The sequence below is a fragment of the Triturus cristatus genome, chromosome 3_2, assembly GCF_964204655.1.
Source record: "Triturus cristatus chromosome 3_2, aTriCri1.1, whole genome shotgun sequence".
Taxonomy (NCBI): Eukaryota; Metazoa; Chordata; class Amphibia; order Caudata; family Salamandridae; genus Triturus; species Triturus cristatus.
Window position 1 is genome coordinate 298,390,958 of NC_140584.1, and position 12,373 is coordinate 298,403,330.

The window sequence follows — 12,373 nt, forward strand, 5'->3', positions numbered from 1 at the left end:
CATAGTGTTCCCTGGGGGTTCTGTATTGCGTTTCTGGCTGAATGATGATATACCATGGGGTGCACTGACGCACTGTGAGGATAACACTGCTTCTACAGTATTATGATTTAGTCTACACTCCTGTGACTCTCCGAATGTGAAGTGGGGTTGTCCAGATATGAATGGATACCTACCTCCGATTGGTTTACAGTATAAGCTAGACTTCCCTTGTGCGTTAACGCTGTGCCGGTGGCTCTAGACACACCCTGTTTCCAATTCACATTTCTCATCCTTCTGTGCGACGCCCACAACAAACATGTCTCCTTCTGCTGTGCAACCCGCACATCAAGAATGAACTAACAGGGCTTTGTCCATTATAGCTCCTTCTCAAGACAGTGACTAGATTCCAACTGGGCCACTCTCACTGCTTAAAGGATACCGATACTGTCTCTACTCTAGTCGGATCTTATTAAGTACCCCTTTCCAAGATGGCGCCCACAGTCACGTAGAACCTGGGCGGGTCTTCTTACATGAATCACATGACACTGGACGCCCAATTAAGTAACACATTCTCACCTGTCTCAACCGGTTTATAATGGAGCGCTGGAAAGTGAACATCATTTCCCGGTTTCGGCGGAGCGGGTAGGTCCTACGACCACCTTGGGCATCAGAAACGTGAGTAACTGCTTGGTCCGCGTAGCCATTGTCGGACGAACTGTGGTCTCTGGACGCGTGGGTGGACAGGTGAGCGCTGGTTTGGGGCGAGCTGACTGACGCTGACATGGGCTGCCTGCTCTCGCGGGCAGCCAGTCAGGCACTTGGGGTGGGGCTCTCCTCGGACGGTGTTCCTCGCTGCCTGCGGGCTTGGGGATCATAGTCTGCATGTCCCTAGCTGCACCTTGCGCACAGCAGGTGTACATTGTTCATATACTCTCCGAGTTGAGATTATTTTTACTGTACATTACAGGAGGCTACCACGCCATCCCAAAAGGCTCGCCACGCACCGATTGGAGCGGTACTAGTTTAGCTTTTAGGTGAGTTATATGACATCATCACCGTGATTTAGGTTTTACCTGAACTAAGTTTTTAAAGACTGCCTTGACACTGTGTCACATACTGCATCCACTAGTGCATGATCACTAAATCCGAGCGCATTTGCTTCCTATATAGTGCATGCACACGAGGAGTCTTCAGCTCCATCACACTAATGTACATCTATGATAAAGTGATTTTAATTGATTTTTGTTGGCCTTCTATGCTTCTTCCCTTTCTTCTAGGCCACTCCATTGCGAAAGTGATAGATTAATTCACACTTTCTTAGGGCAGACTGGACTAGGTACATACACATATATGTGAGACCCTGTCATACACCATCACGATTGTAGATCGTTTGCATCACACTGGTCCTGATGAATTGCCGCTGGATCCTCCTGACCATTAGGCGAGAAACATGTTGACCATCCGAGCTGAGCGTTGTTAGTCCTTGACTTAATGAGTCCAGACTACCGCCACTCACACTGTTTTTAAATAGGGTGGTTTACTGACCTAATAAATGACGTTATTCAGACTAATCAACCCTTTTTAATACACCCACCAACATCTACACCTACCTGGCCCTTACTTGCACTGATCTTACGGCAAGGAATAAAAGATCTCCGATAAAGAGCCCCTTACAGGGTGCCCGTTGGGTATTGCAGCGCCGACCCGACGAGAGCATGACACCTAGCTTGCTGGGTGTGTGAGGGTTTTAGTTCCACCCTTGTGTGTCCCCCACTCCCTTTACATTTTTTGACATCAATTTTCATTTTTCACTTTATCTCCACCCGGGGTAGATTGTGTACTTCACAGAATCCCACCTGACCAGGAGGAACAGCATACTCTTTCTTTGTATGTCGGGACATGTTGCAACTCAGGGTAGTAGGAGATTTGAAGCGCCACACAGATTCCAGAACTTTCCATTACAGAAATGTGAGGAAAATGTGTTTTTAGTCGAAGTTTGAGGTTTGCAAGGGATTCTGTGCTATGTGGAAAAAAGGAACCTGGTGAGAGCCACGTAAGTCGCCCCCACCCTGGATTCCCTCAGGTGTCCAGTTTTTTTTTTTTTTAAATTTGCATGCAAGTGTGCTAGGTTTCCCTAGGTGCCAGTTGATCTAGGGTCCAAACTCCACAGCAACCCACTATGCACGAAAAAGGGTTGGTTTTCGGTGGAAAAATGTGATGTCTCCATGTTGCGTTTTGGGACGTTTCCTATCTCAGGCACTAGGCCTACTCACACAAGTTTCTCAGAAGACATGTAGGAACATAGAATAGTAGAAGATTTTGTTACCAGATGGATTTTGCTGCATTTGTGCCTTCCAAATGTGTAAGAAAGAAGAAAATTTGAAAAATAACCTTCTAAATCATATGCTAGTACTGGTACCCACAAATTCAGAGAGGCACAAATAACTACTGCTCCTAAACTCCATATTTTGTGCTCATTTCAGAAATACATAGGTTTCCTCAATACCCATTTTTCACTCTACCTACTTCACCATATAAATTGATCTAGACTCGGTATACAAATAAAAAAAACATTGTACGGTGAAGATCAGTTGCTGGCACAGGGTACCTTGGGTTCTTGGAGAACCTACAAACCCTATATATCCCCATAACCAGAAGGGTCTAGCAGATGTAATGGAATATTGCTTTTGTACATCAGACATCGTAACAAAAATTTACAGATTAAAACTTTTGTCCCAAATGGCCTTTTCTCCCCTACTCATTTTCAATATCTCCTTATTTCATCAGTTAGTTTCTTTGGCAACCTTGAGTAACCTACACATATGACCCCTTGCTGAATGCACACTTTTGTCTACTTTTCATTAATCTATAGCCTTCCTAGATCACCCATGGGTTTCACACTGATTTCTACCACAAACTGGAAGTAGGCTGAGAGCACACAAAATAGGAAAAATTGGCTACCTCTTTGTTAAAAGCCCAAACTGTGGTAAATTATTATCGTTTTTATTTAGTTCTATATGTTCCTGAAAGCTCTGAGGATGGCGACTTTAGCACAGCAAAATGATCATTAATGTCATTTTTAGGTTAGAAACAAACTGTTCTTTTTATCCGGAGCACTTTTTTCACATTTTTCCCCGATAACACAAAACGTTGCTATATTTTGCTCATTTTCTCGATCCCCTCTAGGGAAACCCACAAACCCTGGGCACCTTTTGAATTCTCAGGAGGTTGGAAAGAAAGTACGCAAATGTGGCATGGATACTTTATCTGGGAAAAAATGTATGCAGCTAAGCGGGAGCAATACTCAGCACTGGGAGGAACAGACCCAGCGGTTAAGAGGTTAAAAGAGAAGAAAAAAACAACTACAGGTTATTTAAAAAAAAGTTTAAAGAATAAAACGTTTGGGTTCACTACTGAGGCTTCACCTCAAAAAATGTTGCATTAAGTACATAAATTCCTTCTCCTAGGCGTGATCTATTTCGAAGCCTTAGGGTCGAAGTGTATTCAAGATTATACCTCTCATGGAGTATTATTACTATTGGTATTGGCTATAGGGTGCCTCCAGTAGTAGCTTCACACTTGTGCATAAGACGAGCCACACAGGTCAGTGAGGGGTAAAGTTCTTTTAACTCTGGGGCTCTTCTGCTCCACTAGCACAGCCTAAGTGCCCTTCTGGGCAACTCAGCATTAAAAAACACACTCGCTTCAGGAGGTAATATGCAAATTCGAACGAAGCACACACCGTTATTTACGGGACTTTCACTTTTACACGAATGCCGCGATACAGGCGAAATTAACTTCTTAGATAAGAGGTAGACCTTGGAGCTTGTGTTCTACTTCCGGAAACGTAGCTGTAAGGAGCCAGTGGCAGCCGCCAGCCAAGGGTGAAACCAGACACTTTAAATCACATATTCGCTCTTCCCTGGCCTGCCTGGCCCGTGAGCCCAGCCTGGTGGTTGGAATCGTCATCAGTTCTTACCGCTGTGCCCTTCTGACACACGCAATTAGTTAAAAACTGTCGGGAGAGTGCGCGCAGGGGTTCGGGGGGTGGGGGGGTTCTCTTCATTCCCCGGGCCTCTTCCGCTGCCCGCTGCCACCACAGACGCAATGCGGAAGGTCATGGGCAGCAAGCAATCAGTGCCCTGTGCCTGGGCACGGTGCCAGGGCGGCGGCCTACCTGCAGCTCCTTTTACTTTGTTTACCGAAGGTTGGCAGGGCAGGCGAGATGAGAGGGGCCCAACCATGGGAGGAGAGTGGGAGGACAAGGCACACTGCAAAGCTCCGTCAACACACCTCAATCCAGTGCTGAAGCCAGCCATGACGGAGCCCAAGGACCTCAATGCGGACCTGCGCACTCTGGCACTCGAGAAACTCGCCTGTCAGCTCGCTAAGGCAGGTCAACCCCAACCCAGCACCTCATCTATCCCCGCGGTGACACTCATACCCAAGGCTCTAAGTGGGATGACAAAACTGGGGGAGTCTCTCAAAGGAGCGCGGCCGGTGTAATTGGGGCGTGGCTTAAAAAGAAGCTAAAAATATGTGCTTAGCATAGTGTGTAGCCCCACTGGTAATTTGCTGCTTATGTCGTTGCATCCATATATGTAATACAAGTAAGATTACACCCACAACAAGCCAGTTGGCTTTGCCAATAGTTATTAGTTGCGTACGGAATAAGCAGTAACTATGGCTTCGATATATATAATATTGAAAATGCTTCAGTTCTGAAAAAATGAGACTGTGAAATAACTATAAGGAGTCTCTTTGATTCATGAAAGTGCCGAGCACCGGCAGGACCCGGCCCACTTGAAGCCCTGCTCACAACCAACTCTGATTGGCAGGGTTTTAAACAGAGACCCCTAGAACCACCTGCTCTTCCCTACGGAGACCCACATACGTCTCACCCATTTGAGACTAGATCCTGGATTCTAGCACACACCTCGTATTCCACTAACGAGACTAGCGCACATATCAATCAGATGCACCTCAAATTCCGACCTTCAGGGCTCCCTTCGATCTCAGTGCTAGGACCAACACATAATTCTTCCGATGCACTCCACCCTTCCTTACCACACCAGTAATGAGATCTAGACACAGCTCAACCAACGCACCTCAATCTGGAGGCCTTACTATTGATTTCTGCCAAAGCCGCTCAATACTCCCTCCAGCATGTTTATTTCAGATGTGACTTGCCCACAGCTGTGTCGGTGGTCGTCGATACTGCCCTGCACCACACACTCATACTTCAAAAGTGAGACCGCTAACACGGACTAACTGTCAGTACACATCAACATTGCCACGCGCTGCAGCCTTACTCCATAAGTGAGGTCAGTGTCCCGCTCTGCCGGTGCACCTCAACCCTAGCCTGCAGGAGGTACATCTTCCATATGCAGATGAGGTCACCTCAGACACCGCTCCCGGTGCTGTCCCTGTGCACAATTGATGCAATTCATTTTAAATGCGGGGTCGCATTACGGGCGCGATTTGGGACGAGATACCCCAAGGTACGTGTCCAGTTTAGAATGAAAGGCTGACCCAACCCGCCCCCGCACATACTTACCCCAGCACTTGGTCCCCCATCTCTGCCCCCATAGCGGCTGCACTCCGTGAATCGGTTCCGCAGGTACGCGCAGTGTGGCGGGCCGGGGCGTGGCGCTGAAAGAAGCACAGCGCGCCAGTGAGGCATTCCTTCCCCGTAGCATCAGATTCCTGCAAGTGCAGACACGACGGCCTCCGCGCCGAAGCTATGAAGGGGCTGCCTGCCGGGCAGCCGCCCTCCAGGTCACCCCGCCCGGCGTCAGCCGTGACCGCCTCCTCCTAGGCCGGATCTCGGCGGCACACTAGTCACAGCAACCGTGCAACCAACAGTGCCGCTCTTATCTGAGCGTGCCAACCCCACCTAACGCCCTCCAGCTACCCCTTCACGGTCCCAGAGAACCAGCCAGGCACTCAGAATATAAATATCTAATCACTGCCATGCACCACCTCTTAGGTCAAACCAACTCACTGGCATCGCATACCAGTCAGCGGCAACGGACTTCATTCCATAAGACAATAGAAGTTTGGCTTTGTGGCAGCATTTAGCACAAAACTCTTACAGGTTTTCAAGAAACGGTGTTTGTTTGTCGGGCATTCAAGCCAAAGGCTCTATAAGGGACTTCAACAATAGCCTCTTGGTCATGTGAACCTTCCATAGGAGGTTGGATTCATGTCCACTGTGTAGTTTTTTTGCAGCTACAAAAGCTGGCTCTTGGTGAAGCTGGATCCTGGCTCTACTGTCCCTGTCACAAAGCAAGAGTGGGCTGGTTTCCTGGCCAAGTTTAACTTTAGGTGTTTGGAAGTAAACTTTATATTATAGGACATCTTTGTGTCTCTTCCATGGAAGCAATGTTTCTAGCAGGCTGTTCATATGCCAGTTCCCCCTTTGACCACTCTGTGCAAGCGATAGTAAAAGAGCAATACAAGTATTACTTGGAAGCACCCACTGACAGACCTACTGGCCCACATGAGAAGAAATGCCAGTAACAAGCAGATATTGCCACCACTGAAGAACAAAGCAAACTTTGCTATAGATCACTGTCCAACACACAAAATGTCCTCCACCCTCAGAAAGAGATTGGTCTAGTCACGATCTGCCGCTAAGAAGTGGCTCTGGACACAAGCCAATGATTTACAAAAAAACTAAACTAAAACTGGTGTACAAACTAAAGAAGGATGCCCACTCATCTCATCTGCCATGAGACACAGCCCTGCAGGCGAGATTAATGCTTCAACTTTAGCAAACAAACTACTGGGAGCCCGCTGAAAACAGGTGCAAAGTTCGACTATTACCAAAGAAAAAAAATCCAAAACACAAATCAGCAACATAACCTTTTCATCAGGGTTGTTCAATGTTGGTCATGAGGAATAGCGTCATGGCAGCTTTTCAGGATAACTACGTATTATGTGAATGAATCAGAATTAGATTCACTGTATGCAAATTTATCTCATGTACGTATCTTGAAAATGTGGCACGGTTGAGAGCCTCGTGGACCAAATGTGGGCACCCTTTTATTAGAGATCATTGCCTATTAAATACAAATGGATGAGTTCCTTAAATATTAGAAACCAATGACAAGATGCCGAAAGCACAGGTCAGTTGATCAGTCTCCCCCTTCGGTCTATACATTGACTGGAATGTCTCTGATGATGATGATGTCTATTCAATCTCAAATGTCAACATTTATCCTTCTCACCCCCGGCCACAACCAAACACCTTGGTAATATGGAAAATGGAGCCACTCTCAAACCCATATACCTGAAAGTTAGTTAAGCAATTTTCTGGAATAGTTGGGGTAAAAATCTAGGGGATCCATGCCAATTTAGGCATACAATCAGGTTCTGTAATTTAGCATATAGGTTAGCCCTATGTATTGTATAGATCCAATTTGAATTTAAAATGAACATTAGAGTCCATAAGTCATTTTATTCTTGTATAGTGATTATTAATCTTGTGGTCCTTAAGGATTTCAAAACTCTGCTTGACAAAGTATTACAAATAGTTGCCAGCCAACACATGTTTTGCACCATGTGGAGAGTATGCTTAGGGCATTTTCAAGGCTGCTTGTACATTTTAGTAGAACCTACAAGGCAAGAATTCGAATAGAATTTGATAGAACGTAAAATACTGGTTACAAATAACAGTAAAACATTCAGGACATTTATTGTATCCAACAGATAATGTATTCCAAAAGATATTCAATGAAAAATAAGCGCAAATCAAAAGAGAAACATACAAACAAAAACAACCAGCCCTGTTATAATGGTATGAATATGGCCACCTTCCATGAGGCAAAATCGAACTTTTTTCAACCTCCCAGAACAAGCTTTTTAATCCACAATGTTCCTTTTAGAGCAAAACACGTGTTGGCTGGCAACTATTTGTAGTACTTTGTCAAGCATTATAATTAGAGTTTTGAGGTAATCAAGGAGCACAACATTAATAAATCACTATACAAGAATATGATGACTAATGGACTCCAATTCCTTTTCAATTCAAATTGAAAATTGGTCAATACAATACAGAGAACTAACCTATATAGTAAGCTACAGATCCTGAATGTTAGTTATCTTTCTACTAATCGGCAACTACATGAACCAAACTATCTACCCAAAGATAGCAGACAATGAATATATTTCACTCTCCTTTCCACTCCAAGGCCCAGGCTTTGAGACATGAGACAAGTGGATCACTGCTAGCATATTACCCATGGGTTAAATCACGCTTCCCCTTGTAAGGACTTTGTGGTTTTGATTCAAACGTTCTTGCGAAGTGTAGTACGGACGCACCCGCATGGGCCTGTGATAGTCTTGCAGTTGATAAGGCAGAAGGGCCTTTTCTGTTTCACCCAACGTGGCTCGCAGTGATCAATTCGTCCCCATTCCAGTTTTTTTTAGCCTCTCTTAAAATCTTCAAGTACCCACTTTGTTAAAAAGATCTTCTTCAACCTGAACCACTGCCCATCTACTGCCCCATTTGTAGCTGCAAGGGGGTGCATCAGCTATCAGCAGTCACAGGCGAGGGTGATCATGCTCTACAGGGAGACCAACAATCAGGAATTTTTTCTCCACTGCAATACAGCAGAAGATGCCCACCTGTGGGTAGAAAACACTCTTTGCAGTTTGGGTGGGGGGATGACGGGTGCCTGCTGGTTGCTGCTGTTGGACTGCCAGACTTCTTTAGGTGCACAGCAGCACTGCACAACAAGACACATCACACCACCTTACAGCAGCACATGCTAAGACACAGCTCTGAAGATTCACCCAGCATAACTCCAATTTGCCAGTAACTAGCCTTTAGAGCATGCAACATACCATCAGTTATCTACAAGTGGACATATGATAGGCAAGAACTACTTGTACAAACCGAGGAACGGTATATGCAATTTAATACTACCTTCGAGTCTCACCTACCCACCAAGAGAGTTGCAACTTACTGAAGCCGATAGATATATATATATATATATATATATATATATATACTCTACTGACCACACACTTCAATAAAACTGAATCAGACGCCGGATTGTGATGGAAAGGTTTGAAAAGTCATAAAGGCGCCGCAATGCTACATGACTTGCAGAGTGTGCGTTAAATAAGCGCTAATTAACAATAAGAATTGTGAAGAGAGTTGCGGGTCAGGGCTGTGGTGGACATGTTGAGTTTCCTTTGAGTGTCAGTTCTGGAGAAGCAGGAACTGCAGCAGGTGGAGATGGGTGTTCATCGGCAGAGCTGTGAAGGCGCAAGTGCCGAACCAAGAGAGGGAGTTGCAGGTCGGTGCTGAGGTGCACTTGCCGAGCTGAAAGGGGATCCCAGTGCTATAAGAGAAGGGCGAAGTATCACACCAGGAACCAGAAGCATTAACTGTTCTTGTATGGGACCGGGGATAACAAGTGATGATGCATCTCAGGATTGAGAGGCAGTCTGAGGGATCTGTAGGTGCCAGTATTGAAAGTTAGGGAGGGCTGCACCTTAAGACAAGGGTGCATTGTCAGAGCCCTCAGCAATCCAATTTCGGGAATTTGTCTGTGGCCCTTTGACGACATCTTGTTGTCAGCAGCTAAATAATGGGGGCGGGGGCAGGAATTCTTCAAAAATATATCTAAACATATATAAGTATGAGAATTAAACATTTGCCGCTGCACGCTACTTTAGCAAGGACCCCTATGAACAAACCTCTACATGGACCAAAAAGTATATAATTAGCATATGCACTGTCGACTGATGCACACTACCGCTGAAGTTCATCTTAACACGAACATGCCACCCCTAGACTGCCCTACTCCAACATAGAGTTACAGTGAATTTAAACTCTACTCTTAACTCCAGGTTTAACATAGGCTAATTCTACCCCTCACTCTACCGTATAACATTACTTCTTAACCTAATGCAAGTACCTGGACTACTATGCACTGTGCTCACCCCAGCACAGGGATTCTCGTCAGTAAATCTGTATTCTACTTTAACCTGCGGTTCTGTAGCTCCAATCCCGGCAAGGCAAACAAGGCCTTCCATCCCTCCAAAGTCGGTAATGAAGTAATAGTAAACTGGGTTACATTGACACTTGACCGGGGCAGTGCTGAGGAAGGTTAGTGAGCATCATGAAACGGTGTAATAAAACAAGTTAATATGCAATGGGGCCCTCCGAATTGAACCCACTCTCGTGGGTGCGAAGGAGTCCTCATGCTCTCTGCTGGCACAGGGCACTTGGCAGAAGGAGGCCCCGATGACCTCGGTTCTGCACTGTAAGAAACACCGGTGATTAATATTTGATTAATGCCGGTTCCTGGAAGGCGGCACTTCCTCACAGCAGCCGCCGTTTGATAGGGGCACGGAGATCTCACACTCGTAAAAAGGTGGCGCGAGGTGGCAACGAGAAGGCAGCGCGGCGATGCCATCCACCTGCGGGCACAGGCCCCCAGCAGCCAGCCTCAGGGGGTGATATAAATAGCAGGCAGGCACCAGAGGAAGAGAAACTCGTTACTGTACAAAGGAAGTAGCGGGTAATTCATTATAATTGTAAAATGAGTTTCCGTTAATCAATGCCTTAAAAAAAACACACACAAAAAACAAATCCGGTCTCAGCCTAGAGCGTTGAGTAAACCCTTCGGCTATTGCTCCGAATTCGCAGCGCTTTCTTCTGCGTGATGCAGACGTGCACAGCCGCTGCTAGTGAGGTGCACATTCAATCCGAGGCAACTTGCATAACGCCCCCCTGTGCTGTAATGCTCAGTGTAAGGGAAGAGTGTGTTATCCGTACAGGTTCTACACATGTTGGGACCATCTACTGCTGATGTGCACACATTCTGTGTTTGTGTCTGCATGATATGTACACACATATACATCTAAAAACACAAAGGTTTGACTGACGTTATAGTTAAGCATGGTGATAACATCTTCACTTACGTAAAACAAAAAAAAGTCACTGAAAAACAAGAGCGAAGTGGCGTTATAGTTAGGTGTTAAAATGCTGTAAGAACTAATGCTTTACAAACCAAAAACCAATGAAAATTGCCAGTTATAGTTCAGAGAACTAGAACTTGCGCTCCCGTCATGCACTGCTATTGACCACACATTGCATCACCAATGACATTTTAAATCACCCCATTGATATAACTGATGCCATCACAGAATGCCTCATAGATGAGATCATTTTATACCTCATTGAACTGCAAGTGGTCTCAAATGTATTCTCTATATTCCTTATGTCTGGCACGAAAAGCTAACATTTAATTAAAACTTCTGATTGTCACCTCTCCTTTATGTTCTTTTATTCTTTCAAATGTCTGTCTCCTTCACCTTCCACCCTCTGCATGCCTCCTCTTTCTGTGCACAACCTACTCTGACACATGCATGTTTGCCTTATTCTCCATCAACCCATTTCTGAACACTGTCCATAACTCATTTACAAGATCACAATCTCTCCTACTTCCTCTGAAAGTGAAACCTATGCAACCCGACCTAATCTCCTCGGACTTCTCCATTAATCCCACCAACCATGTGCATGAGGTCACAAACGCCCTTCACCAGTAATCACAACTAACCCCTATTAATCTAATCCACCATAAAGAGACTGGAATGACTGCATGGAATGGACTGCTTGAGCACACACGACTAATCCCAACAAATAACTACCAGTAACCAACCAATAACACTGGGCTAACCACTAACCATGGGTTCTGGAGCATTGTGCTGCCCGGCATAAAGCACTGCTTTGACGCTTTGTTAGTGGTAGTAAGCGCTCTATAAATGCAATTACAACTGAATACCGCACCGATTACTTTGATGTTGGTGAAATGCCGGCTAACTATTTCCTGGCTAAGTCGCACCCGCCCAAAAAGATGCAATGGGTGTGGGACGTGAAGGAGTGGGCGACAGCGGAGGTGATTCGGATGAAACAGGTCAGACATGATGAAAAGCTAGAGGATGATCTGAGGGCATGGAGGGTTAGGTGACCTCAAAAGCGAGGGGGGGGGGGGGGGTGAGGAACCACAGGAGGAGGCCACTGGAACTGTACGGTCTGGTAGTGGGCCAGAAGGCAACTGAGGGAAAGAGAAGGCCCATCCATGACATGTTGGATAGCGCAGTGAAACGAATAAATAGCAAAGACAGATTTTATATTATAGAGATGCACAACAGACATGGGGGAGTTGGGTACAGTTATGGGGGGGGGGGGGGGTAGAGGTTGAGATTTTTTGATACAGGAATGTTTATTAATGTAATGAAGACTTGGACCAAGGAATTAGGCTTTATAGGGATGAGGATCGATACCACAGAGTTCACGTTGATGGGACTAAGCTGTTAACTGTGGGATTAATACACAGCCGTGGAACGTATTTGGTACAGTTACCCTTGTGTC

At 45.6% G+C, this 12,373-nt stretch overlaps 1 protein-coding gene across 4 annotated transcripts in view; it reads right to left on the reverse strand.

Moving 5' to 3' along the window:
• PHACTR4 (phosphatase and actin regulator 4) overlaps positions 1–12,373 on the reverse strand; it is a 464,595-nt gene that overhangs the window by 394,059 nt on the left and 58,163 nt on the right. Inside the window, exon 1 of one of the 4 annotated variants that reach the window (XM_085647668.1) lies at positions 5,537–5,671. The exons of the other annotated variants lie outside the window; for them this stretch is intronic. The gene's annotated coding sequence lies outside the window, so the exon portion shown is untranslated. Of the gene's footprint in view, positions 1–5,536; positions 5,672–12,373 lie in introns of those variants that run through there. 4 annotated transcript variants of the gene reach the window in all.